This window comes from Neomonachus schauinslandi, chromosome 4 (genome assembly GCF_002201575.2).
Source record: "Neomonachus schauinslandi chromosome 4, ASM220157v2, whole genome shotgun sequence".
NCBI lineage: Eukaryota > Metazoa > Chordata > Mammalia > Carnivora > Phocidae > Neomonachus > Neomonachus schauinslandi.
Window position 1 is genome coordinate 164,240,097 of NC_058406.1, and position 25,328 is coordinate 164,265,424.

Sequence of the window (25,328 nt, forward strand, 5' to 3'; positions counted from 1 at the left end):
GGGGGCCTGCTTCTCCCTCTCCTTCTGCCCCTTCCCCTGCTCATGTGCACTCTCTCTCTCAAATAAATAAATAAAATCTTAAAAAAAAAAAGGAAAGAAAGAAGTATGGCATTCATTTGTAAACTTGTTTGTCCTGTCACCTGACTGCAACCCCAATCTATTCATTAACTTCTCTATATATTTGCTAGACATGTAATACATACATTTTGATAAAAGAAAAGTAATACATACATTTTGATAAAAGAAAATGGTGAGCGCTGTGAATTGTGTAAGGCTGTTGAATCACAGACCTGTACCTCTGAAACAAATAATACATTATATGTTAAAAAAAAAAAAAAGAAGATAGTAGGAAGGGAAAAATGAAGGGGGGGAAATCGGAGGGGGAGAAGAACCATGAGAGACTGTGGACTCTGAGAAACAAACTGAGGGTTCTAGAGGGGAGGGGGGTGGGTGGATGGGCTAGCCTGGTGATGGGTATTGAAGAGGGCACGTTCTGCATGGAGCACTGGGTGTTATACGCAAACAATGAATCATGGAACACTACATCAAAAACTAATGATGGAATGTATGGTGATTCACATAACATAATAAAATTTTTAAAAAAAAGAATCCTAAAGAATAACTAAATTCCCTCCTTTTCTGACCTTTTTTTTTTTTTAAGATTTTATTTACTTATTTGAGGGAGAGAGCGAGAGCAAGAGTGGGATCATGACCTGAGCTGAAGGCAGATGCTTAACCCACTAAGCTACCCAGACACCTCTATCCCTGATACTTTTTAACTTAACACATTTGGCTTTAAGCACAGAATCTAATTTTAAGCATACAGATTATATTTATGATGAACTACATACAGAATTTTAATTTGTCAGGTAATATTCCCAAATCTCATTTAATGATTTGTAATTCTTTGGAGTGATTCTTCTTCACATGATCTTGGTGGACAATCAAGTGGACTTCAACCTACAAATTGTACCTAAGCCAGAATGTTATCTAAACCATAAAAATCTTTCTTTCTCTCTCTGAAATTTGATTTTTGGGAAGAAAAAATGCAAGGACAGAAGATGGTTGGAAATAGGCTAGAGTACAAACAGAATCTTAAAGAGATTGCTCAGGTATTCCCACTAATGACCTCCTAGAGCTATTTTGATTTTGTTTCTTTCAAGGGTCTAGTTTTTCAGCATGTCCTTCTTTCTGTGAATTATCTAACGCCATTATAATAAACTGTCTTGTATCATTAAATAAATTAATCAGAACCAATAGCTATTGCTTGAAACAAAGAAATAAAAACAGTAAGTTAGAACTGGTAATTTTCCTTGGAGGGTTTTCATAGGGTCCAGGAGAAAAAATAAATGGAGAGTAAAACAGACTAACACTTTGATTCAGGCAACTGGCCAGAATAGAAAAAAATGCCTAGAAATTTGAAAACTGCCTAGAAATATGATCTTGGATACTAAACCTGCCTTGTAAGAAAGTGGGCAGCCCCAATCAATACCAGTGATTTTTCCTGATATTCTAATAAAAAGGTAGATGATACCTTAAGTTTAATAAAAAGTGCATGATATTTTAAGTCTCTGATCTTCTTAGTCTCTGATCTTTGCTTAGATACCAAAAATAATACCATATTTAATTCAGAATTCTAGTACATCTGAATGTGAAGCAGAATATTCTAACACTATTAGAAGAAAGTGGATGGAATTATATGAATCTACCTGTAAACTTGCAACTGTTAACTGCACTTCAGCAACTAGAGCAAATTGAGTTCTCTCTCTCCTCTAGAAAACTCTCTTGACCTAAAGTATTCTACACTATGAGTTTGAAACATCGGGGTCTTCTTAGCCAGTGTCACCTGTCACTGACAGAGAACCTTCCTCACCCTGACTGTACATTTTTAGATGGTATCTTACGCTTTTTACTTGGGCCTAACAAAACCTGCTTCTAGTCTCGTGTGTCTCAAACAACATTGCTTCTCTTTTTTTTTTGCTATTCTCTATGTTTATGAATCTTAGTTGGGAGCTCTCTGACTTTGGACTACATTCTCTGACAAACCTCTTCACAGTGATGTAGCAGGATTGCCCTGAGCCTCTTACTCCAGGACAGAAAGTCACCTAAGAACCACCACTTTATTTGCAACCTTTTATCAAGCAACTCACTAGAACATGCTGTTTTGATACTGACATAGAAATGGAGTACAGTGGAGGCCTTTTCACTCAATCTGTGAGGTGACCACACAAAATCAGCCTGCAGAAACTGTGGCCAGAAGGCGAGACATGATGAGGTGTGTCCCAGGCTGGGCCTGCCAGGGCACGTCAGGTGGAATGAAGGCTCTCACTATATCTGTTCTCCACCACAAGGGCACAATTTGTCCCAGTGCTGCTGCATAAAAGCAGCCAAAGGAGGCATTTAGAGTGATATATGAAAAGGGGAATTATAAGGTTTGTGTGTTGATATTTTCAGAGAAATTCTAAACTTCAGCAAGTGATGACACCCCATCAATATCCTTTAGTAAGAGACATAGAGACACTAATGAATAAATATGCAATAGAGTAAAGGCTTTCGATATGCACAAACTACAGTAATTAACAGGAAAAGTCTACTATCTTAAGTAAATGAAAAATTAGATGTATTTTTTTCAGGCCTAAATATAAGCACAAAATCACTTTTTTATTGTCTTGCTTGGCTCCAGGAAAAATCTGCCTTTTCAGAAAAGCTATGTGTAGACAGGCTCGGGTCAGTCTGGCGATGTATTGTTTGAGGAAGAACCAAATGATGGGTGACTACTGGGGGACTGACACATTCAAGTGGGAAAAGCACAGGTTTGACTACTTGGCATCTAGTAGTTTTGGTGTTGCTGTTGTTAAAAAAATAATTTTAAAGATATTTAAGTGTAGGCACAGCATAATTGCTATCCATAGTTTTCTCACATGCCTGTAAGTGTAACTGAAAAACTGCCCTAACTCTGTCCTCAGTCATTCTCTTTTCATTTCCTGAATCACAACCAGAGGTCATTCCATGCTATCATTTGAAAGCAGAAGTATTGGTAACTGGTAACTATATGCAAAATTCCCATTTCTTAGCACCAGCATGTTCCACAAGCCTCCGCCTTCACTATCTCTTTTCTTTGAAATGAAAAAAAAAAATCAGAAGTTTTAATGCCATTTTCTATTTAAACTGTCATATCTACCCAAATCATATTGTAAAAATCTAATTTCATGGGATGTAGCTGTCAAATGAGACAGTGTCTACAAAATGCTCATTTGTTGAAAACTTTTAAAGAAATTTCCACTGAATCTAATTCACAGCATTAAACTTTTAACTTACCAAAAAATCTTTTGCTTAGCTTTTAACCTTTGTGAGGAGTGTCATGAGTCACTGTCATCAACTCACTGAAATATTCAAGCAGAAAGCAGGTAGGTCTACCTAGTTGGAAGTGATGGGCAATTTTCTCAATGCCATGCTCTTCATTACAGGCAGCATTCTTCCTAAAGAAGCTTGGAATAATCTAGCAACCACAAAATTGTCAAGAACAAACTTTCGAATTTAGAGTATTTTTCATTTTTTTTAAAGATTTTATTTATTTATTCATGAGAGAGAGAGAGAGAGAAGCAGAGGCAGAGGGAGAAGCAGGCTCCCCACGGAGCAGGGAGCCCGATGCGGGACTCGATCCCAGGACCCTGGGATCATGACCTGAGCCGAAGGCAGACGCTTAACCGACTGAGCCACCCAGGCGTCCCGAGTATTTTTCATTTTTTAAAAAATTTCTCCAATCTGTAATCTTTAGACATACATACATAGAGTCCTCTGCTTACAACTGCATGACTATTTTGCCATCTGCTTAGAGATGTTGATAACTAAATAATTTAATCCAACGATGATGCCTACGAAGAAATTAAGTCTCAGAACCAATTGGCACAGGTAGACAATTACCAGAATGTGGACTAGTTAGATCACAAATCATCCTCAGAGGTGAGAAATGCCACCAGTCATTACAATGAAATGGAGATCAGTCATGAGAAGATCAAGCTTTCAAATCATAAGAAATATAATTTTAAAAGACTTCTAAAAGTGCCAAAATATATGTGAACAGAATTTAAGTACAGTAAGATTAATAGTTTTTAAATTGGCCATCTTAGAAGAAAAAAAAAAAAACTTTAAAGCTTCTAAGTAATTTGAATAAAGCCTGCACTAAAATGAATTTGGATATTTAATTGTGCAAAATTGTGAAAATGTGCTACAGTTTTTTTGCAAGAAAGCTATTATTCATTACAATGTTACAGAAACTATTTACTTCTGATAACTGCATAGTTATTCATGTGTGATTATGGGAAACCTACCCTAAATTTAGGGAAACCTAAATTTCCTCATCTGTAAATTAAAATTATGCTATGTACACCATAAAATTGCTATAAAGATTAATGGAGTTAATATATGTAGAACAGCCTCTGGTACATAATAAGTGTTTTGTAAGTGCTCTATGTGATACTGATAATGTTACTATTCATGATATCATTATGTAGCCATGCAAATCAGCAAATATTGTCGAACAATTTGTCTATGCTCTGCTCAAATGCTGACAATTCATGGTAAGACAAAATTCTTGCACTCATGTAGCTAATATTCTATGGTGAGGTTAAGAAGGCCATTCTACATATGGATAGAGAGGCTTCTTTCTAACAAAGCAACTCCTTATTAGTTTTACCTGTAGGAAAATGAGTGGGAACTCATTGTGTGTGACATAGGGAACTCTTGTGTGCAACAAGGAAATATTACAGGATTTTTCTTTTCTTTTCTTTCTTTTTTTTTTTTTTTTTTTGGTTACAGGACTTTTCAACAGTGATGAGTTCATCACTGGTAAAGGTTTAATATCCTGCTCTTAGAGAAACAACAACAGAAAAGCTCTGGTTTGTAGTATCTGCTAATTTCCATGGTGTAAATACTTCCCACCTTGGCCAATTTCAAGCAGTTTCGATGTGACATGACTAACTGGTGCATGTGGGAAGAGATATACACTGGTGTACCATTACCCAGTATTTCCAAGATAGAGATACATGAAAATACTTCCAAGAGAGAATAGTAAGATGGAGTATAACAATTAGGAAGTGACAAGTTTTGAGTCTTTATGACTTTTGTTTTTATTGTAATTTACTGAACTGTACACTTACATAATTTCATTTTTATCAATGGCTATTTTTAACAACCAGTTCACAAAATGTCCGATAATTTAATAATTAGTTCTCGTGAGCCAGATAGCCAGGACCAATACACCACTGCTTCCCAAGCACCATCCTTTCTAAAAGATTGTTTTCAGCATCTGTTATTTTATTTTATTACGTAACTGAGCAAGGTAAAGTAGATAGTCAACATTTGGAGAGACGTTGCCGTGTCTGAATTTTGAAATACCACAAAAACTGACAGAAATAGATGGTATTAACATTACTGTATTCAAACAGAAAGGCTTTGCAAATGTTTCCAGTTAACTGATTTCTCTTATGCTGTACTGCACGGTGACAGTGTGCCTTATTAATAGAGAACAGGCAGCTGTACCAACCCTGGGCTCAAACATGTCAGTTGAAAACACAATGAGGAAAGGGGATTAGTTGAGGATGAGTTTTAGTGTAGGCATTGGTATGGATACAGAAAGACAACTTTGAGTATAAAACCTTAGCCCATGTGCCTACAGCAAGCAATCAAGGGAGTTCTGATAAAATGAACACACATTTTTTATGATCCAGGAGCCTTTAATGTAGACCCCAAGGGAATGCCCTGTCAAAATAGATGGAGAGAATTAAGTTTCAGAATCTGGACAGGACACTGAATGAAATGATACAGCCTTTACATCTTTAGAACTTCCCACCTAAATGATTTTAAATCTTAAAGAAATACATCAAATTTGTTAGACTTAATCAGGGGATTGCAAAGTCTTTATATTTGAAAAACTCTCTCTTTTGGAATCTGAGGAATGTTCCCATGGTGGCCCACCACAAAGATTAAATTCTGCCTTTTCAAGAAAAAAAAAGTCACTGTTTTGATCACAGAACAAACAGATCCCCAGGGGAGAAGGACCACCCTGCACAGAGGGACCCTTTATAAGGAAGGCAGCTTGGAAAGTAAATCTGCCTATAATTTTTGCTAATAAGACAAACCCAATAAAATAAATTTACAGAAACCTAAAGCCACATAATGGTGGTTTTTCCAATATTAAAGTGAAAAAAAATTTTTATTTATTTATTTTTTAAAGATTTTATTTATTTATTCATGAGAGACAGAGAGAGAGAGGCAGAGGGAGAAGCAGGCTCCCAAGGAGCAGGGAGCCCGATGTGGGACTCGATCCCAGGACCCTGGGATCATGACCTGAGCCGAAGGCAGACGCTTAACCATCTGAGCCACCCAGGTGCCCAAAGTGAAAAAAATTTTAAATAATGGGTTTTTATTGCTTTTAAGTGTTAACTACTTAGGTTTGTATGTTTCTATACAGTTTACAAAGTTCATTAACATACACTATATCAAATGATTCTCAGAAAAACATTATAAGGTATTATCTACATATTATAGATAGGAAAACAGCCTCAGACGAGAGCCTCACATCCAGATTTTATTGTTCATGTCAAGAAGAGGGTTTGAAAATTTTTCTGGAAAGGGGCAGATAGGAATGATTTTCAGCATTGCAGGCTGTAAGCCTCCGTGGTGACAACTGGACTCTGCTACTGCCATGTAAAAGTAGTCATGGGCATGGCTGTGTCCCAATAAAACTTTATTTTCAAAAACAAAGAGCAGGCCAGATTTGACCCTCGTGTCTAGCCACAGTTTGTTGACACCTGGTCTAAAGGAAAGAGATTAGATTTTTAAGTTAGAACTGAAACAGGTCAGATCTACCACCTAACATCTGTGTGATAATGGGCAAGTTACCTACCCTCACTAGGCCTTCTCTTGCTCATTAGTAAAATATTTCACCAAGATATGAGAGTTACATCAGGTAACATGTGGAAAGCACTCAACACCTTGCCTTGCACATTATAAATGTTCAGTACATGTTGAGAGCCTCCTCACTTCCCTTCCTTCCCACATTTCATTTTTCTGGAAAATATCTGGTAAATATCTCCCATATTAGAATTTTTTTTTTTAATCCTCTGGAATATAACTTGGTTTCTCTTCTCACTTATTTTTCTCTTTTCTTCCTCTGTACTTTTTTTTTTAAAGATTTTATTTATTTATTCATGAGATACAGAGAGAGAGAGGGGGACAGAGGGAGAAGCAGGCTCCCAAGGAGCAGGGAGTCTGATGCGGGACTCGATCCCAGGACTCTGAGATCATGACCTGAGCCAAAGGCAGACGCTTAACCATCTGAGCCACCCAGGCGCCCTGTACTTTTTTTTTCAAAAGAAATGTTCATATTATATGAGTTTCCTAAGGCTGCCAGAATAAATTACCACAGAGAGGGTAACTGAAAACAAAACAAATGTATTTTCTCAAAGCTCCAGAGTCTAGAAGTCTGAAATGAAGGTGTCAACAGGGTCACGCTCTAAGACTCTGAGTAGAATCCTTCTTCCTCTAAGACTCTGAGTCGAATCCTTCTTTGCCTCCTCCTGGCTCCTGCTGTTAGCCATCAATCCTTGGCATTCCTTGGCTTGCAGCTGCCTCACTCTCATCTCTGCTTGTCTTCACGTAACATTCTCCTCTTCTTGTAAGGGCACCAGTCATATTGGATTAGGGCTCACCCTAATGACCTTATTTTAATTTGATTACATCTGTAAAGACCTTATTTCCGAATAAGGTCACATTCACTGGTACCAGGGGTTAGGACTGCAACATATATATTTTTTTAAAGATTTTATTTATTTATTTGACAGAGAGAGAGAGAGCTAGAGCAGGAACACAAGCAGGGGGAGTGGGAGAGGGAGAAGCGGCTTCTTGCCGAGCAGGGAGCCCGATGCGGGGCTCAATCCCAGGACCCTGGGATCAACATATTTTTGAGAGGGACACAATTTAACCCATAAAACATCTATTATCTTCTTTGTATAGAATCTCTTGGTAGGCACACAAAAAAATCAAGAGGAATAGATATAATTCACATTGATCTTTACCTCAAAACATAAGGGTTCTATGTGATTTTCTTTTTTCTTTTTTTTTTAAAGATTTTATTTATTTATTCATTAGAGACAGAGAGAGAGAGGCAGAGGGAGAAGCAGGCTCCCAAGGAGCAGGGAGCCCGATGCGGGACTCGATCCCAGGACCCTGAGATCATGACCTGAGTCAAAGGCAGACGCTTAACCATCTGAACCACCCAGGCGCCCTCTATGTTATTTTCTAATTAACTGATTTCTCATACACAATATTAGGAATTATCAGCAAATGATTATGTTTTGGTACTTAACTCTAGATTGAAAATTGTCTGCATGCCAAATAAAACAGCAGTCTGCCACTGTCTGACACACTATAGAAATTCTCAGATATTACTTTAAGCAATGTCAAAACTAGATATTTATTTTTAATTGTACATAAAATGAATTCTTTGCTAGTTATATCAGATTTTTTTTGCAAGTGATAAAAAAACAACTTAAACTGTTTAAATAATTAGCCAAATCGATAGGCTCCCTTAACTTAAAAATGCTGAGGGATAGGGGCACCTGGGTGGCTCAACTGATTAAGTGTCGGACTCAGGTCATGATCTCAGGGTCATGAGATCAGCCCTGTGTCAGGCTCTGCACTAGGTGTGGAGCCTGCTTAAGATTCTCCCTCTTCCTCTCCCTTTCCCTCCACCACCCCTCGCAATAACACTAATGTGCTTTTCTTTCTCTCTTTCTTAAAAAAAAAAAAAAATACTGAGGGATATAAAATGTCAAGATTGATTAGACTCTAGAGCTTTTATAAAACAAATTTTTCTGACTCTCGATTCTGTTTTTTGCGTGTCAGCTTCATCCTTAGACTGCCTTCCCCTTTCTTTCTAATGCCAACAATTTCTTGGGGATTCTGTTCTCCCATGTTCACACAGAAGCCAAGAGAGAAAGTTGTTTCCTAAAACTTATCTCAGAGTTGCTGGGGATTATCTTTTTGGGAAACATGAATTAAATCCCTCTTCTACCATAGTGGCTAAAATTAGATCTAATCGTTGTTCCGGAACCAACAACCAGTGCCCGAGGATGACATGCTCTATTCCCCATTCTCTGAAGCTAGAATAACAGTATCAAAGCATGTGGGTAGCTCCAGGTAAGGTAGATAGTTGGGGAAAAAACTAAACTCCTGGGAATGGATACTGCCACATTTTGCTCAAATTGTGAATCAGGGTTCAACCAGCAGGAAAGGGGTGTGTGTGTGTGTGTGTGTGTGTGTGTGTGTGTGTGTGTGTGTGTGTGTGTGTGAGAGAGAGAGAGAGACAGAGAATGGTAAAAAGAGACTGATGTATTACATGGAATCGTCTCATATTATTGATGTGATTATGGAGACTGGTTTAGCAAGTTGAAAGCCTACAGGAAAGCCAGAAAAAGAACACAATGAATACTCTGGAAGCCTATGAACACAGGCCATTTGTAGTCTTTAAACTGAGAGAAGGCCTAAATCCTCCTCTTTTGAAAGCTCAACTGATTAGGTCAGGCCCACCCAGGATGCTGTCCTTTCCTCTAGATTGAAGTCAAGTGATTAGGGATTATAATCATATCTGTGTAACCCCTTCATAGCAGCATCTTGCTCAGTGTTTGACTTGGAACTGTAGTGCAACCTAGTCAAGTTCACACGTCGGAAACTCAGCACAGTTGCTGAGACAGTTCTGTATTTCAATTTAAAAAATTGTCCATCTTAGCTGGACTAATTGTCACGGAGGTAAAAGACTGTATTCCCTGACTTCCCTTGCATCTATATGTAGCTCTAGACAATATGATGTAAGTAGAAGTACTATGTGGGGCTTCTGGAATGTCACCTTATAAAGACAACAGTAAACTTCTGGTGACTTTTGCTTTTCCTGCTGCCTTGACTTTTGATGTGATGGGCAGGATTCAAGCAGCCTCTTGGGCAATGTGGTCATATGCTAAATATGGTATAATAACATCAGAGAGGGAACCAGAATTCCTGATACCACTAAACTGCCACACCAGCCACGGACTACCCTACTTTAGATATCTTCTACATGAGACAGAAATAAACTACATTGTTTAATCTCTTGTTGTTCAGGCATTTGTGTTAGAACCAGCCAAAATAAACCCCAACTAATACTGGGAAGAAACCACAATATCAACTAAACTGTGATAAAATTGAAACAACTTCTTGGGCATGTTGCCAAAACAATATTCTATCTCCAATTGAGAGGAAAATTAATGAATACCTCTGAATTTTAAGTTTAAAAAATAGGAAGTTTTGAATTTCATAGGTTGGAACACAGTCTAAAAACACAAAGCATAAAAAAAGAGATGTGCTATTTGTAAAGCTGATATGCTAGGCTGCATCCAAAAGCAGGAAGGGCACTAATATGATTCCTCTAATTTAAAGGGTAGTTAAACCAATTGATGCAGGAAAGTTCAAATTATCCTGCACAGCCAATACCTCTGCTGTACTAGAGTCAGTAATATTATTAAGACAAAACCCAGGCCCTTTAACAAAAATTAAGTTGGTTTATTGTACTGCAAACAAAGAAAATATAGCTTTTAATTTAATATAATTAGGCAAAGAACGTATCAATTCCTATCAAATTCTTCTTCAAATTTTAAATTTGTGTTTCATTACATATACAGAAAATGAAAGCATTGAAACCAAACAATATCACAGCCAAATGAAGGAATATATAGAAGAAATGAAGAAAAAGGAAGAAATTCTTTTGTTTAGCCTGCTATATTTTACGTGTCAAGTTTTATAGGTTCATACATTATTCTTTAATTGTTACAACAAATGAATTATTTTAATGTTCCTGTTTCGTTCTTATTTAAATTTATGGAAATTACATAGGTTTGGTCTCATTAAAGTTGGACCACAGGTGTATAACTGCTTAATTTTACTTTTTTGAAGGGGTTTATTTATCCGTCTTTGCGCAAATTTCTGGGGTTGACTCCAACTTTTAGATCATGGTTCAATTTGGTCAATGTCCCTCACGATGACAAAGGAACACAAAATGACTCAATGTGAAACTGATGGATATCGGAGAGGCTTTCTTGTGCTTTAAATGAAAATGAAACATGGCACCAGACCAGAATGAATCATGGGAAGCCATTAGGCTTTCAGGAGGACTTCGGAGAGTGGTATGCTTCAGTAAGTCACAGCTTACACGAGGCTACACCAGAACAAAAGCCATGCCATATTATTCCATCAGGGTCCTCGTACTGGCTAGTGATAAACGTTAACCAGTTGAAAAATTTGGGTCCTACTGACGTACACAGAATCTCCTGCTGTCTACTTTGTCATCTTAGGTTTTTTGGGTTTTTTTTTTTTTCAAATTTCTTAACAGTTTTATTTAATCTAAAAAACCTTTGTATAAAAATTGTTGTGCAAATGCTTTCTGAAGCATGCTATCACCGAAAAATGTGTGCACATCCTGTAAAAGGGCTTTTATTATCTTCTTTTCAGAGAACAAATTATAAACACACCTCCTCTTTTAAACCACAAATCACTATTGGCAAAGTCTATAAAGTATTATCATCACTCAGACTCAAGATGAATTAATCCAAATCTAATACAAAATATACACATTTTATACAAAATGTTTAATAAATTGGTTGTTCTATATCCCAGATGGCTGTACAATTTTTGGCTCATAACAAGGTAGCAGTTTTTTAATTGGCCTTTGAGAAAAGCTGAAATTTTTACTGCATGGGTTGGCCTTCTTAATAGCATCTGTGACTTTCCATGGCTCAAAGTCTGAAGATAATTTTTTATTAGAGCAGGCTAATTATTCTTTTCTATGGAAAAGTTAAAATTTGATTTGTCTGACTAGAATATAGTTAGACTGACAAAGATTCTGTTATTGAAAGATATAAAGAATTTTCCATCAACGTGGGTTTCTGACAGTGGCAAATGGCTAACTACAAAAATAAACACATAACACATACACACACAAATAACAAAATCAAAATGTCACTTATAGACCTCCAGTTTTAGCTATGATATGTAAAGAGCTTGCAAGTTGTCACTCTTGTCCTTATAAGAAGAAAGATCAAGACAAACTAAAAATCAACAAGTTTTCTTGGACTCATCAGAAAACTGAAGACACAGTGCAAACTACCACTTTGAAATCTGGAAAGACAGTCACATCTAGAAAGATGCAACAACCAAGATCTGTCTACCTGGAACAGAAGCTGCTGGAGCCATAAACAGGCAGGAATACATAAATGGTAACCAGGAGAAACTGTATGAGGCTGAGCATAGCCTAGAGTGAGAGTGAGGAATTCCTAGGGCCTACAGTCTTATTAAGGCCTCATGTTTGTGGGTTTTCTCTACAGGAACCCCAATAGGTTCACGTGGTGAAGATATGAGAAAGATATCCTCAAGGCTCTGAGAGCCTGAAGGGAAGAGTGATCACAAAATATATCCAATGTGGGCATGGGAAAAGGCAACCAGGACCTTATCACTCCTGGGGGAGGGCATTTCTCTCAATCCAGCCACCTAAAAGCTGTGTCTTATGGGGAAGTGGGACAGATACAGTCAACAGGGTTTGGGGCTTATACATTGGAAACCTTGTCTGAAAAGAAGTAGGATATCGTGAACATTCAAATGTTAAAAGAATACTATGAACAATACTATGCCTAGAAATTTGATAACTAGGTAAAATGGATCAAATTTTTAAAAGACGCAAACTACCAAAACTCATACAAGGGCAAATAGTTTACCCGAATAGCCCTATTTCTATTAAAGAAACTGAATCAATAATTAATAACCTTCTAGAAAAGAACATTTCAGGCCCTGATTGTTTTACTTATGAATTCTTACCAAACAATACTGTTACCAAACAATGAAGGAAAAATAATACCAATTCTCCACATAGAAATAGAAAATAGAAGTGAACACTTCCAAAAACTTTCATTCTATGAAGCCATCATTACTCTAATACCTAAGAAAAAGGTAAAGACATTATGATAAATGAAAAATACAAACCAGTCTCTCTCACAAATGTAAATTCAAAAATATTAGCAAATAAAATCCAACAATATATAAAGTGTCTTCTGGCCCAAAGTACAGCAAGTACAGATCCCATCTCATAAGGTTTCTTCTTAGGGATCCCAGGCTTGTTCTACATATTAATCAATGTTTGAAAATGGTTGTTTTGTGGATTTTTGGGGGGTGGGGGATTCCTATCTAGTTGATTTTAGTATCTGTTTTCTTTTGCTGTAAAATAGGGATGCTACCAACCTTTGGTCAGTTTATCTCCCTTCTAAGATCCCCGGCCTAACAGGAGAGTCTCAAGTTTTGCTCCTTCATAGGAACACTTACCCCATGATTATTATTCTTCTTGTAGTGCTTATTTAGTCGTTTGCCCTCAGAGAACTCTTTCTTGTGAGTGTGTTTACTGCTAACCATTTTGAACTCAGCTTTGTTTTTTTTTAACACAGTGTGTGTGGGTGGCCCTAGGAGATTTTCCTTGCTTCCTGAAAGCACAGGGTTACAATAAAAAGCATGTTTTATGTAGGATCTAGTTGTTTGTAGCAAGAAGGACTTTCAGATTTTTTCACTGTGTTGCTGGATAAAAAGTTTTTCTGAATTTCTATTTTTAACTGTTAAGTCAATTCATAGATACTGTTTTTAACATGTTTGGATTTATACTTGTGAATTTTTAAACCATACTGTTAACTTATTTCATGTTTTTCTCCTCATTTCCTATATCTTCTTGTGGTAACATTTTGTTTCTCTTTTGTTTCCTCTAGGGATTTAGATGTTGTGATGGTTAATTTTATATGTCAACTTGGCTAAGCCACAGTGCCCAGATATTTGGTCAAACGTTATTCTGAATGTTTCTGTGAAGGTGATTTTTTGAACATTTAAACTGAAAGACTTTGAATAATACAGATTGTTTGCCATAACGTGGGTGAGCCTTGTATAATCAGTTGAAGGCCATAACAGCAAAAAGACTGAGAACCCCCAGGCAAAACAGAAATCAGCCATCAGACTGCCCTTAGACTCAAACTGTAACTCTTTTCTGAGTTTCCAGCCTACTGGCCTACACCATCGGATTTTGGAGGCACCAGGCCTCCAAAGTTGCATGAGCCAATTCCTTAAAATCTCTCTCTTTCTCTCTCTCCTTAAAATCTCTGTCTCCCTCTTTCTCTCTGTTGCTTCTGTTTCTCTGGGGAACTCTAATACAAGCATATATATTGACTTTTTTTCCACAATGGCTACATGGACATTTTTAACTTATACCTGTGACTCAACAATGTCTATAGTTCATCACTCCATCTACTTTTTCCCACTTCCTGCTGTGTCTAAGCGTAGAATTGTTTTTGTTTAGCGTCTTTGAGATTTGTTTTTCTTGATGCTAATGATTTAAGACTTACAATATCTATACAGTCTTCAGCGATTTTCTTTTATTTTAGTGCTGTATTCCCTTCTTTCTTCTCTCTATTGGATGGATGGATGTGGTTTCTTCTCACTTTATCCTATATGTATTTTAACTTCTTTTTAAATGCACTATGTTTTATTTCTCCTTGTTGCATATGTGTGATTTCCTCATTTTTATCTTCCAGTTTATGTAATCCATTCTAGTTGGGTCAGTTTCGATGCTTAATGTAGCTATTTATTTTGCATTGTAATATTTATTTTCTGTTTCCACTCATATATAGTTTTAAAAATTTGCATATTTTATTTCTATAGTTTTTTTTTTAATTTAATGATTTAAATAAATGTTTTTTCCTTTCGGATTGTTCTGTAATTTTAAATTCTTGAATTGTAATTTTGCTGCTTTTCTCTGCTGATGTTCACTCTGAATGGATGCATCTTTATGCATTTTATAGTTTCTGACTGTGGACTGGGATTGTGTGTATGAAAGAGAAAGACAAAGAAAGAGGAGACATGGGCGAGAGAGTGAGACAGAGAAAGGCAGAGAGACAGAAAAAGAGAGAGACAGACAGAAAGAGGGAGGGAAAAACTATCTGGTAGTCTGAGTTGTGTGAACTTTCTTCCAGCTTTGTTTGTTTTGTGCCTCTGCCAGGAGCCTCAGGCCATCACTGATCTGTTACAAAGGTTTTTCTTAAGTTTTAACCATGTAGTTCCCAAATAATGGGAAGACTGTAACTAAAACTCAGAACCACGTTAAGTCAAGGAAATGCGTTTTTTAATTTTCAGGAGATATCTTTTTTTCTATTAAGAGCACAAAGGAAGACTTTGTTTTGATTTCCTTTGCTGTGAATATAATTTTTTCCCAGTCTGTTCTTCAGTGTCTTGGCTCTGACTGTATGTGTGCATGCATGTGTACGTATCAGTTATGTATCTCCAACTTTCAATTACAATTTCTCAATGTATGTGGCCCCAGGACCTTGTCACACTTGCATTCAGGCACTGAAATTATAGTATTGACAATTCCCAGAGCAACTTAATGTTTACCTTTTCCTTTGATTATATCAAAGGTTTTCTGTTACCTTTTCCTTTGATTATATCACTCATTTACATGTGAGTTTGGATATTTTATTAAATGTTATGAAATATGCATTCAAAATAGTATTTGCTATATTTTAAAAATAATTATAGATATTTGTAGTGGAAGGGATTTTTGAGATACCTGGACTATCACACTTACATTTCAAACAGGTCAGTTTGAGCCAACTAATTGTATAGATACCATTGGCCAGAAATATCTGTATAGCAGCTATACTTCTTAGTGAAACCAAGTAATATGGGAACCATTGCTCTTAGATGTATTTCTTCAAGCACACAGAACCCAGAATTAGATCTTTAATTTTATCTTCCCTTCCAGAAAGAAAGGGTTTGGATTTTGTCAGTGTTTTTATTATCTCCATTAATTTGAGCAAATAGAACATATAAGCTCACTGAATTGAGGAATCATAGATTGGAATTTGTTGTGGCTGAGAGGAAAAGAATTTGGCCAAAATTCAGGCAGAAAATCAGAGATGGAGAAGACACACAGAAAATTAGCTCCAGAAATCTGCATTCTTATAAATCTGTGTTAAAATCTAAGCTATGCATTGACAGAATGTAACTTAAAATTTCCAGTGATCACAGATTATTAGGAAACATTTAATTTCTAACCAGTGAGGATGGAGAATCATTGGAGAAACATTCAGGGCTTTCAGTAAACACTACACATCTTAACAGGAGAACAAAACTGCTTCTAGATTAAGACGATTCTAGACTCACTTTAACAAAACATAAACCAACCTCAAAAGAATTAAGTTAACCAATGTGTAATTTAACTGAGTGCCAGAACAGATTCTGAAACTCTTTAAAGGAAAACAATAAAATCTAACATCAACTACATAAAACTCAAAGCATCTACTAACCAATAAAAAATTTCTAGACATGTAAAGAAGTGGGAACTTGTGACCTATCACAAGGAAAACATTCAGTAAATAGACAAAGACCAAAAATGACAGAGATGATGGAATTATCAGACAAGAATTAAGCAATAGTTTCTATAAATATGTTCAAGGATAAGAAGGGAAATATGAACATAATAAAAAGTGAAACAGAATATTTTTAAAGTCATGATTGATTGATTTTTTTTTTAAATTTATTTATAGGTAGACTCCATGCCCAACACAGGGTTTGAACTCACAAGCCTGAGATCAAGAGTCACATGCTCTACTGACTGAGCCAGTCAGGAACCCCAAAACAGAATATTTTTTAAAGAACTAAATAAAACTAGTAGAAAGGAAAAAGACAAGCTTTAAAATAAAAACTTCCCTTGCTGAGTTTAGAAGCAGATTGCATGTTGCAGAAGAAAGCACCAATGAATACAAAGACAGCAATGAAAAACTTCCAGAGTGGAGCACATAGAACAAAGAGGCAAAAAATTAAAACAAAACTCAAAAACAAAGGGAAAAACAAAAATAAAAATTTAATCCAGAGACTCAGTGATGTGTAGGAAAATCTGAAGCAAACTACCATATAAGTCCAACAAGGGGAGAAGAGACAGAATAAAATGTGGAAAATTATGGCCAACATCTTCCAAAATTCACAAAATCTACAAAACCAGAGACTCAAGTCCAGAGAAATGTAAGTAGGACCAAACAAAGAAAACCACACAAAGGCACATCATTATCAAATTGCCAAAACCAGTGAAATCAGTCAGAGAAAAAAAAAAAAACTCACTACATAAAATGGATCAGTATAAAGATTAACTGATTTCTCATCTGAAGAAACCCAAGCCAGAACACAATAAATTGACATCTTTACGCTACTGAAAGAAAAAATAAAGTTAAACTAGAATTTTATATCCATGAAAACATCTTTCCAAAATGAGAGCAACATGAAAACCATTTCTGACAAACAAAAGCTGAGAGGATTTGAAAAAAAAAAAAAAGTTACAGGAAGTTCTTCCAGTGGAAGGAAATCAACACCAGATGGAAACTTTTATCTACACAAATGAAGAGAGAGCACAGGAAATAATAAGTATATAAAAGACTTTTCTTTTTTTCAATTTTTAATTTTCATTGGAGATACACATAACACTGTATTGTGGGGGTTTATAACATGTAGAAGGAAAATGCACAACAAAAATAGTACAAATGATAAAAGAAAAAGAGCATAGAGTACTATGGTCATTACATTATAATGAATTGTTATAATAGTAATTATAGGTAAACTGTGATAAGAAAAAAAAAAGCGTAGGGTAAACCCTAAAGCCACCATTTAAAAATAAATAAATGAAACAAAAGGAAGAACAAATAAACCAATAGAAAAGATTAGACAGAATACTAAAAAGTACTAAAATAACACTTAAAAGGGCGAGAAAGGAGAAGAACAATGGTGACAGGGCAAATTAAAAACGAATAGTTTAGGTGCCTGGGTGGCTCAGTTGTTAAGCGTCTACCTTCGGCTCAGGTCATGGTCCCAAGGTCCTGGGATCGAGCCCCACATTGGGCTCCCTGCTCCGCAGGAAGCCTGCTTCTCCCTCTCCCACTCCCCCTGCTTGTGTCCCCTCTCTCGCTGTGTCTCTCTCTGTCAAATAAATAAAATCTTTAAAACAAACAAACAAACAGTCTAATGGTAGATAAATCCAACAATATCAACAATACCATTAGGTATAAATAATCTACATACTCCAATTACAGGTAGAGATTGTAAGATTAGATTTTAAAAACAGCAAGACCCAATTATATGTTACTTGTAAGAAACACACTTTAATTAGTCTGCTTGGGCAGCCATAACATAATAGCACAGATTGGGTGGCTTAAACAACAGAAATTTATTTTCTCACAGTCCTGGAGGTTGGAAGTCAAAGATTAACCATCTTCTCTTTGTCCCCACATGGCCTTTTGTCTGTGCATGTGTACAGAGGAAGGGCGAGTCTCTGGCATGTCTTCTTTTCATAAGGACACCAGTCCTACTGAATTTAGGACCCCACCTTTGTTACCTCATTAATCTTAACTGTCTGCTCAAAAGTCCTATCTCCAGATGCAGTCACGTTGGGGCTTAGGGCTTCAACATGTAAATGTGAGGAGGACATAATTCAGTACATTACACATAGGTACACTGAAAGGAGAAAGATGGAAAAAGGATATACCATGCAAGCAATAATCACAAGGCTTAGTAAAAATAGACACCAGAAAAAGGAATATTATGAGTGATAAAAGAGGACATTCATAATACTAATCAATTTATAGCAAATATAAAGGCATATGCACATAGTTACTGTTTCAAAATGAATCAAACAAAAACTGACAAATCACTGGAGAAATAAATAATACCCTGATTTTATTTGGTGATACTCTTCACTGTTAATTAAACTGAAGAGTAAGGATATAGAAAACATAAACAATACTATCCTTCAAGTTTACATCAATGATATTATAATAAACTACACCATAATACAGAAAACATATTTATATCAAAAGCACTTAGAACATTCAATGAGAGAGACCATAGTCTGCACTATAAAAAAAAAATCAATAAATTTAAAAGGATGAAATCATATAGATATGTTTTTTTTTTTTTTTAAAGATTTTATTTATTTATTTGAGACAGAGAGAATGAGATACAGAGAGCATGAGAGGGAGGAGGGTCAGAGGGAGAAGCAGACTCCCTGCCGAGCAGGGAGCCCGATGCGGGACTCGATCCAGGGACTCCAGGATCATGACCTGAGCCGAAGGCAGTCGCTTAACCAACTGAGCCACCCAGGCGCCCCTAGATATGTTCTTTGATCATATGGCATTATATTAAAATTCAGTATCAGAAAGTTGTCTGAGAAATTCTCCAAATACTCAAAAGTTAAACAATACCCTTTTCATAATTCCATTGGTTTTTAAAGCAATTATAAGGGAAATCAGAAAATATTTTGAACAGAATGAAAAGAAGAAGCACAAAGTATCAATATTTGTGGGGTTCAATTAGAGCAGTATTGAAATAGGTAGAGATGTAATAATAAAGATAAATGAAAATGAATGTAATAGAAAATAATAGATAAAATCAACAAAACCAAATGATATTTAGTGATATTAATGATATTAATCAGCTAGACTGATTAAGAAAAACAGAAGTCTCAATTTACCAATATCACAAATGAATGAGGGGACATCATCACTAGAGATCCCACAGACATTAAAAAATAATATGGAATTTTGTTAATAACTTTATGCCAATTACTCTGAAAACAGAACAAATGGACACATTTCCTTAAAAAACGTAACTAAGATAATTTGACATTAGTTCAGGGATGAAAAATTAAGCAATGGGACATTATAAAGAATCCAGAAATAGAGCCAAACACAAACTAATGCATGTAGTGGTGGTATTGTACATGACTGGAGAATGGAAAGAAGTTACTCAATAACACATGGAAAATGAAATTAAATTCTTAACTCACACTACATATAAAAATCCATTCTCAGTGAATGTGACTTAATGTGAAAGATAATTTTTATATTAAAGCACTTCTTGAAATAATATGGAACAAGAAAGAAAAACATAAGACTGTGTCATAACCTCAGAAATAAGTGTATATTTTGCAAGATTTACTGAAAAGAATATTAATGATTAAAATGACTTTTATAATCAGTTATATTCTTTAAATGTTAACAATATTATATTTAGAGAAAAACTACTTCATGAATTAAATATATACTGGGATTACACCTATGTAGAAGTAAAGCTTATGCAAGGAAAGTATTAGAAGGAAAGGAAAATTCAACTATGGGTGTAATTTTTTTCTTCTTTATGCTTTTCTGTAGTTTTCAAATTTAATGTGCAATTTATGTAATGGAAATAATCATCTTAAAAACCTTTTAACTGCACGTGTGTAATCAGTATTTGTTGGAATTTCAAGTAAGTCTTGAAAAAGAAAAAAGATATGATCAACTTTCTTCCTTAGGTAGAATTTATAGCCTGGTAGAAAACAAAATACAGAACAGCAATTAAGAATACTAGAAAATGCAATATTTTGTCAAATTAGTATAGATAAGCATTCCCAAAATGCAAAAAAAAAAAAAAAAGAAGAAGAAGAAAGAAAGAAAGAAAGAAAAAAGTGAGTAGAATGGGCTAAAAAAGGAGGCAAGGAAGTTTTATTTAAGAGGTGAGAACAGAGCAATATAACATTTGGAGAAACCAAGAAGAAAATGATTTTCCAGTAAAGTTGGCATGCATACTCATTGATCAACATTCTACCAAAACATGACAACTTGGGGAAAAAAAGCCCAACTAAGTGCTCTGCCTATTCTCATTTTCTCAGTTAGAAGGGACTCATAATGTGTCCTCTGGTTCAGTTGAGAAATATATACTTTTGTCGGCTTCTTTTTAAGTACTTAGGTTCTTACAGCATTTTCAAATATTGCTTGACTAGGGTACAACCGGTCACTATGTATTCTCAAATAATAATAATAAGCTTCCTACTCAAATGAAATCTTGAGTCCAGTGACTGTTCTGTTCCAGAAACCTGACACATGGAAGTTATTCATTGAGTAAGTGAATAAACGGAGGCAGAAAAGATCAAACACACAAAGGTTAGGTTAGTGTCTGGTATGTTTAACAAAATTTAAATCCACAAGAAAAATTTAAGAAAAAAAATCAAAACACAAGGAAACATTGCTGATGAAAGAGGAAAATGCAAAACAAGTGATCATTTTAAAATAGAAAGATAGAATTCCAATACTGATCTTATTAAAATTTAACTTTCCCTCTAAATTTAACATGTTTATACATCAACCAAGTTATTGTTTAAAATCTACAACTGAAAAGAAGTTAAAATAAATACTCTTTAAAAAGTGGCATAAAATTCTATAATTTGAGAATTACTATTTCCAGAAAGTATGTGATAAAATAATTTTGTGATTTATTACTGAGTGGAAGATTAAATAATAATTTATTTCAATTCAATAGATTTATAAATATAATTTAATAAATTTAATAAATTTTCCTATCAGCTAATCCCATATCCTACCATCAGTCATATCCTCCTACATCCAGACAGACGAAAATTTAGTCTAGTTTTAAGTCAGGAACAGAGATGTCTCACATTCTTTAAGAAATCACTTTGATATCCAGTCTAGAGCTCTAGATTACTTTAGAACTTTTTTCAAATTCTCTAATTGCATTAATTTATTTTAAAGTTAGATTTTTAAGTGTGTTTCATAAAGGTAAAAAACAAATAAGCTTCATTCTCGAAGACCCTGCTTGTTGCAATTCTTCATTACTTGCTTCCTTCACCCCCCAACCTCTACAAAACGTTTTCAAAATTTAAGTAGTGTTTTGCACCTGGAAAATACAGGCATGCGTGGGGAGTGGGAGGAGAATTCCGCTGACAACACTTAAAATAGAGTTCTCAGTTGTGGCGGATTTTGTTGATGGATAAAGCTGGAATCTTCCCCTTCTGGTCAGCAAAGCAAATTAGGATGGTGTTGAAATTATATCTGTCTTGTCATCTCCCTGGCAGGACACCTCCTGATAGGGCCTTCTGTTCCTCTCATTTCTTGGCAGCTTCTGCCCTTGGGATATCTGGAAATAATGGAACTTTTGAGACTAAATAATGGGGCCTGGCAGAGCTTCTGTAGTTCTTACTTAAAGATCTAAATCATATGTTTGCATCAGGTCACTTAAAGTAAACTTGAAGCACTTGAATTGAAGCTTGAAATACAACTGCTTAGCAACAGAGTTCAGTTTTGTCAGCTGTGATTGTAATTTCAACTAGAAAACAAGGGATCGCAGTATTTTGTTAAATGTATCCTGTTGCTTTTAAAGCAAACGATGCTTCACACTTTAGGTAAGAAAAGATAAAATATCCAGACAGACAATTTGGTACCCATCATTGGAAGCAGATGCATGCCTTTTAAGTGTGGCAGGGGATGGGGATCTGCTGTATCTGGTTTTGCTCCATCCTTCACAGGCCTGATCTGAGCTGCACCTCTTGCTGACTTTGACTCCACAACAAACTCCTGTATGCAATTCTACAGGGCAAGGAGCAAAACAGGAATGAACTTTGTACTTTTCAGTGTCAGTATGATTCATGTAATATTCCCAAATACATGTTCTCTCAGTGCTTGGCCTCTTGAAGAAAAATTTTATATATCCCTCGATGAGGGCTAGATTTTATTGCTGGTGTTTTTCTGAGGCAACAGATTTAAGTAATGCCATTTTTGTAAGCACTGGAGGACCTCATTAAAGGCTTGCTTTTATTAGTTTCATTTTAGTCTTGAAAAAATATAACTGTATAAACTGAATTTCAAAAATATGCTGAGTAAAAGAAGCCTTACACAAAAGAGTACATGTTGAATGAGGCCATTTATATAAACTTCTAGAACCAATCAATGGTTAATTATTTGTAAGGCCTTATGAGTAGGAATAAGATGTGCATTTTGATTTCTTTCAAAATGTCTTCACTTGCAAATTCACCTGAGGTAATAGGGACACTCCGAAAGGATGCCTATTAGCAGGTATTTCTCAGTTAAGAGGTAACCAGGAAGGCATTTTTTAATTTAAATTTTTAAACATTTTTGTATTGTGGTAAAATACATGTAACGTAAAATTTACTACTGTAATCACTTTAAAGTATACAATTCAGTGGCATTAAGTACATTCACAATATTGGGCAAACATCACCAGTATCGAGTTCCAGAACTTTTTCATCAGTGCGAAGTAAAATCTTGTATCCATTAAGCAGTCACTCCCCATTCTCCTCTCCTCCTAACATTATCTTTTCTCTTTCATTCATCTATTAAATGTTTTAAAGTGCCTGTCTATCCTGGCATGGGGACAGGTAGGCAGATGCAGCACTGTCTAAGACAGACACACACAGGTCCCTCCTATTGAATGGATCCCTCCCTGCCCTGCTGCAAGGGAAGGCAGTAAAGAGAATGGATGAAACCGGAAGGTAAGAAGCTGATGCTTACAAAGAGTAGCACTGACAACATAAGATTGCAAATTGTTTTCTAGAAACACTTTTTAAAATATTCTTCCTTTAGAAGAAATTTTAGAAGCAAAGACTTTCATGAAAAGTTTTCCATTTACTTTGAAAGAAAGACTCTGAAGTGTTTTGACAAATTATTTAGTGCCATCAGCAAAGGAAAGGGAATCAGGAACTTCTGATTCTATTCCTGTATACTGGTGACTTCCTTTGTGGGTTTAGGCAAATCACTTACTGTTTGCTGTGTTACTTATTGGGGTGTTCTTCTTTCTCAGAATGAGCAAAACAGTTCAATCTTCTAAATTGGAAGGGATGTACAGAATGTGCACTGTGGAATTTTCTGCAACAAGGGTAATAACCTACTTTCTGAATGACTGAGAGCCTCCGTATTTCTCAGCATGACCTTTTTGCCTGGCCTCATTGGCCTCCATGCAGATCATGTTCAAAACAGCATCTTTTGACAAATACTGATCATAACCACAAGCCAAACAAGATTCTACACATATTTTTAACGAGGAAGAGAATGGTCACATTGTCAGGCACATAGGATCAACACCTACACACACACAAATACACACACTTGCCTCAGATTTTTCAGCTGAGTCCCAACTTCCAATGACAAAGTAAGCCCCACAGATTTTGCCTCCCCTGGGTAATTCATTCCCATAGCTTCCCCTTACACTCTCATATACTCGTATGTCTAGCTTGTCACAGTCTCTTTTTTACAGGGAAATATGGCAATAAACTAAAAATTTTTAATATTAAATTAAAATTGACTGACACTTTGATTTTGGGTATCTGCTTTTAGTATTTATCCTAAAAATACAATATTGTACACTAGTAGAAAAAATAGATTTAAAAAATTTTATTGCAGCATATTTTAATTTGAAAGAAAAAACAGAAGTAGCTTAATACTACAACCTGCATATATCCATACAATAGATAATATGTACATAAATATAATTTAAAAAACCCCAATAGAGTCTATACATACTGATATAGAATGATCACCATACTCTATTACTATGGAGATAATTTTTAAATCATCAATTATTGAACACCTACTGTATTCCAGTATTTTTCTAAGTACTGAGATATAGTAGAAAACAGAACCAAGTTTCTATTTTCTGGGAGGAATTCATAGACAATAAACAAACAAATATGTCAGCTGGTAGTAAGTGCTTTGGAGAATCATAAAGAGCTTAGGAAAACGGGGAGAAAGGTAGCAATGTATAAGCCAGGGTAAGTTAGGTTATGCTGTGGTAACAAACTCCAATACATATCACTTATTGCTCACATGATAGTCCAGGGACTTTCATTTGGAGAGGTATAGCTCTAAGTAGTAATCATTCAGGGATCCATGATAATGGGGTCTCCAGAAAGTTGTCAAGGCAGGATAGAGGGAGAATGGAGGATCACACACAGTCTCTTCAAAGCTTCCACATGTCATTTCTATTTACATTCTATTGACCAAAGTCAGTCACATGGCCTTGGCTAACTCCAAGGTGGAAAGGAAATGCAATCTCCCAACCCTACCCCAAGCCAGTATGGACAGGAAGATCCAAAACATGGGTGAGCAGGGCTAATGTCTACCCAGGCTTATGGAGCTATTAATCAAGTCGTCCCTGATAAGGTGACATTTGAACAGGGACATGAAGGCAATGAGAGAATTAGCATTGTGGACATCTGAAGGAAAAACATTCTGGGCAGATGAAACAGCAGAGCATAGATTTGAGGGAATTATGCCTGGGATATATGAGGATATCAAGGCTGGGCTGATTGAGTAAATGTGTGTGGGGGTTAATAATAATTAATAATAATGATATTAAAATAATGCCATTCAAGTAGCAGAGATCCT